Genomic DNA, 5,422 nt, shown 5'->3' on the forward strand with positions numbered 1-5,422 from the left:
GTAACAGATATACCACAAGTGGATGGCTTTAACAAACAAAACTTTATTCTGTCACCGTCTAGAGGCTGGAAATCTGAATTCAGGGTGCCAGCTCCAGGGGAAGGCTTTCTCTCTAGTTAGTCTGGGGAGAAGGTCCTTGTTCTCAATCTTTCCCTGGTCTAGAAGCTTCTCATCACAGGGACACAACATCCAAAGGATGAGCTCTGCTCCCAATGCTTCTCTGAGGGTGGTATGAGTTCCCTCTCCTCTCTGCTTGCTTGTTTCTCAGAAGAGGCTGACTCAAAATACAAACTAATCCTGTAGCTTGAGTCCTGCCTTATTAACATAACTGCCTCTTATCCTGCCACATTAACATCATAGAGGTTAGGATTACAACACGTAAGATAATCACATCATCTCACAAAATGATGGACAACCACACAATACTGGGAATCATGGCCTAGCCCAGTCGACACACTTTTCGGGGGGACACAGTTAAATGTATAACATTCCACTCTTTGCCCTCTCCCCCTAATTCAAGTCCTTGCCAAATATAAAGCACATTCATCACATCACATCACCCTGAAAGTCTTAACTCCAACTCCAAATTCCAAAAATTTCTCTTCATCTCTGAAATGTAGAATACAAGTTTTCTGCTTCCAAAGTACAATGGAATGGTGGAACAGGAATCAGATAGACATTTCCATTACCAATGGGAGAAATTGGAGGAGAAGAAGAGATAAGAGGCACCAAGCAAGTCAGCAGAACACATGACTTTAGTTCTCAAGGCTTGAAAACAATCCTCTGTTCTCTGAGACCATTTAGGCAATGGCCCTGTCCTCCAGAATCTGGGTGTTGGCCACACTCTCTGGATTCTGGGTGGAGGCCCCTCAGCCCTAGGCTTCAGCTCCACCATCCGGGCCAACTGGAACAGCAACTCTGCTCCCTCACATTTGGGAGGCCCCATTTTCCTAGTCCATTTCAGTGGCAACAGTACCCCCCCCCAGGCCTTGTTCTTCCACTTCCTGCTAATGGCAGCCCAACCCCTGCAGTTTTGGGCAGTGGATCTGCTTACTAGTCAAATTTTTTTGTTTACTAGCCAAATTCTTAACCATTACACCAACAGGCCTCCACTTCCCAAATGGCTTCTTTTTAATTCTTCTACCAGCACTCATGAAAGGCAACCCTGCACTCTGGAACTGAGTTGGTGAAGATCTGACTCTTTGAAGCCTAGGAAGCTGTGGCCCCACTCTTTGAAATCCCAGAAGTCATGGACCTACCGTCTGAGACTGAGGCAGCTCTGCTTTCTGAGTTCCTTGTCTCTTCAACGTCTGATTCCTGGTTCCTTGGCCTCCCAGTCCCTTGGGTTTCTTGGGCCAGTTCAGAGTCTGCCCTGCTCAGACAAGTGTTACAAAGCTGTTTAGCTCTACCAATATGTGCCTGGAGGTGCCCTACGCTTGATACCAAATGTCTTGGCTGTGCTCTCCAGAAAGACAAAACCAGCAAAGCATATATACATATATATATGTCTGCATATGTATATATGTATGTATGTAGAGAGAGAGAGAAAGAGCTCTCTCTGAAGGAAATAGCTCACGTGGTTGCAGCAGCTGGCAAGTCCCAAGTCCGTGGGTCAATAGTCAGGCTGGAGGCTTCTCCTGACACACTTAGTTGCAAGGATCGACGAAACGAAAATCGGCAGGTCAGATGGCAGGCTGCTGGCCCAAGTCCCAAGAACTGGAGTTCAGATGCTGACAAGCCAAGTGCAGGTTCCAGAGAAGAGAAAAAGCCAGTGAGCTTAACCAGAAAGTCCACCTATATTGGATACAGGCCACACCCTCAAGGAAACTCCCTTTCAATTGATTGGCTACTCACAGCAGATCCCATCATGGAGGTAATCACATTTTATCAGATCTCACCATAAAGGTGATTACATCATTATAAGACTGACATACTACTTCATTAACTGCCAAAGCACTGAGAATCATTGCCCAGCCAAGCTGACACACAACCTTAACAATTACAACCCCCTAAACACCTTTAGCCCCACTTGCTTCAAGGACCCTCAGTGAGGTGTTACCTTGTTGTTGTTGTTACCTGCCTAATCCTTCGATTTGACTCTGATTCATGGTGTCCTTACATACAACAAAAGGTAATGTCTCAGGCCCTACATCATCTTAGAAATCGCCAGCACGTTCAAGTTCATTATTGAGTCTATTCTCCCAATCCATCTCGTTGAATATCTCCCCCAACTTCAGTGACCCTCTGCCTTACTAAACATGATGTCCTCCCGTAGCAATTGATTCCTCCCGATGGCATGTCCAAAGCAAGCAAGTAGGAGAATATTCTGTTTGGATTCATGTGGTTTTTATTGGCTAATTTTTGGAAGTAGATCGCAAGGCCTTTCTTACTCTTCTGTCTTAGTCTGGAAACTAGGCTGAAACCTGTCACAATGGTTCACCCTGGTGATATTTGAAATACTGGTGGTACAGCTTCCAGCATCATAACAACACTCAAGACACCACAGTAGGATAAACTGACAGACAGTGGTGTTACTTAAAAAAAAAAGAAGAAAAACCTATTGTTGTCTACTTGATTCCAACTTGTAGCAAACTTATTGGACAGAGTAGAACTGCCCCTTGGGGTTTCCAAGGAGTGGCTGGTGGATTCGAACTGCAGACTCCTTGGTTTGCAGCGGAGCTCTTAAAACCACTGTGCCACCAGGGCTCTAACACCTTAAGGCCCTACTGGGAGTTGAAACCAGGATTTGCGCTTTAACCAACTAAGCCACAGAGCCATGTTATATTAAAACAGGCATTGCCTTGAGTCGACTGCGGCTCATAGTGACCCTATAGGACAGCGTACAACTGCCCCATAGGATTTCCAAGGAAACGGTACAACTGCCTCATAGGGATTACAAGGAGCGACTAGTGGATTTGAACTGCTGATCTTTTGGTTAGCAGCAAAGCTCTTCAATCAGTTCGCCATCATGGTTCCACATTACTTTAACTGTTATGAATTCATTTCAAGATTGTAGAACAAAAACTGAAGTTCAGTGAAGAAATGTAGAAGGTAAGAAATTTAAATCCTCTATTGGAGTCTACTCAACGGCATTGCTCTTGAGATTTTATTTCAGCTTGGTGTTTTGGCTTAGAGGGTAGTGGGGAGTTGGTGGACGTATTGTGTGTAAACCTCCTGTGAACTTCGCGTTGATATGGACCAAAATTACCTGTGCTTCGGAAACTTGGGACGGAACCTTGAATATCTGTTGGTGGAATGCTCGCTCATCTGAGCTATTCTAGGGAACCTGAGAGCTGGCTCCCCACAGTCTTCCAAATTATGTTTTAAATGTTCATGTGGCAAAGGTTTAGCTAAGTGCCACGGTACTTTTATCCAGCGTCTACGCACGTACTCAGAAAAACTTAGAACCTTAGGCCCAGCACTTCTGCTTGTGGGATCCAATTCTCCGAGGCAGCGACTGAGGCAGAGCAGACAAGAGAGGCGTTAGGGAACCAGTGCTGTTCTGCCTTAGACGATCCAATGCTCGTAAGACTAAGGAAACACATTGGTTTTTTCGCGGAATTGCTTATTTTTTCTCGTTTCCGGTCTTCTTTTTCTGTCCTGCTCTATAATGATACTGCCAAATGGAACTCAAGTTAATGGGTCCATTTATGTGATTGCAGACCTCATACTTCCAGTGGACAAGATTCCGATGGGTGTGGTTCCTTCTCTTCTCTTCCATTCTTCCCTCTTTCTATGCCTGTGCTTTGGGTGAGACTAAGGCCCTTGGGAGGGGAATGGTACAGTGTTAAAAGCAATTCACTGTACTTTTTTTTTGTTTGTTTAATGTGAGCAGGAAAAAACGTGTCAAACTGTACAAAAGAAATAGAAGACATGGAAAGAATGGGTACGGGAATGAGATTGTTGAGAGAAACCCACGTGGAGGCAACTGGGGATTGAACCCAGGATTTCATACACGTAAAGCACGTGCTCTACCACTGAGCTACACCCCCAAAACACTGAGGACATGTGTTCGGAATCATTTGTAAAGTTTTAGTTGTGTTTTCTTTCTGGCGTTGGAGAAAATCTGCTGGATTATATTCCACTCTTTGTGAAATTTCTTAACTCGATACTCTCTAGTGGCTTCACGAGGAGAAAGGCAACTGGATTGTAGTCCGAATGACACCTTTTGTGATCCTGGGACCTTCTCACTCCTGTTAGTCTACTCGCAAGTCCACTCACCAGCAAACTGGGTGAAAGTTACTTGTACCAGAAAAATCAGATTTCCAACACAAATCTGCAGCCATACTAGCTCAAATGAAGTGTTCCTTAGACCAGAGGAAGCCGCCAGCTTTAGTTGAAACGAAGAATTCAACACCATATCAAGTTGTTTCAGATGCCCCGCCACCATCCATTTTCCAGCTGACTCTCGATCCCCGTTCACCTGTCACACATTCTGCGACTGCCCTCAGTTCTGGTTCCACACTTTCATCTCTAGTCCTCGTTTGAGGATGGTGTCCACAAAGGAATTTAGGAAAAAGCAAACGAACAACCAAAAACGTTTTCAAGATTCCATCAATTTTAAATAACTGATTTTTTTCCCAGGTAGGAGAATGAATAGGGCAAGAGCAAGCTCAGGGCGGCGGAGGGAGGATATGGGGGACCCAGCAAAGTCTTCAAACCGCGTTCCTTCCGACAACCCATTATCACAATGGGAAAGGCTGCTATAGATCTAGATATTTCAAAGGGTAAAGCCAAAGAGCCCTGGAAACCTTCAAAGAGTGCCTGCCATCAATGAATTGATAAACCGAAGGAGGTCCTGGAAACTGCAAAGCAGACTGGGTTGGATTGGCCAGGAAAGAGCAGAGGTAATGGCTGTTCTCTCACTAGGATGCCTTCAACTCAACATGAAGGAATGATGATCTCCATATTGAGTCCAAAGCCTTATTATGCTGCTTCTTTATCAGGATCCTCTATATGGTACTGATGAAAGTATTCAAGCAGATCTTTATTTAAAGACTGAACAAAATACAGAACAGAAGCGTTTACTGGTGAAGACAAGGAAGATTGAAGATGTGTAAATCAAATTCTCCTTGCCTTAGACTTCTAGAAAATCTCCTTGAGAAAGTGAGTGCAGGAGGGTGTTCGTTGATCGGTGACTTGCTGCAGGAACGAGAATTGTTTCGACCAATTTACTGACCTTCTGTATAGACCTTTCCTCGGGAACTCTCCCAAATGTCCACCACAACTTTGCTTTCACTGTCACTTTGTAGTTTGGAAAACACTTCTTTCCTTGAGAGATAACCTTCTCTTAGCCTCTTGCTTTTTCTTTTCTTTCTATCCTTCTTTTTCGCTCCTGTTCCTCAGTGAACTGAAATGGAACCGAAGAAGCATGCGCTCGCTTACGTGGTGGTGGCACGAGTGTTCCTCCTCTTTTTGGAGA

Source organism: Trichechus manatus, unplaced genomic scaffold (assembly GCF_000243295.1).
Source record: "Trichechus manatus latirostris isolate Lorelei unplaced genomic scaffold, TriManLat1.0 scaffold00180, whole genome shotgun sequence".
Taxonomy (NCBI): domain Eukaryota; kingdom Metazoa; phylum Chordata; class Mammalia; order Sirenia; family Trichechidae; genus Trichechus; species Trichechus manatus.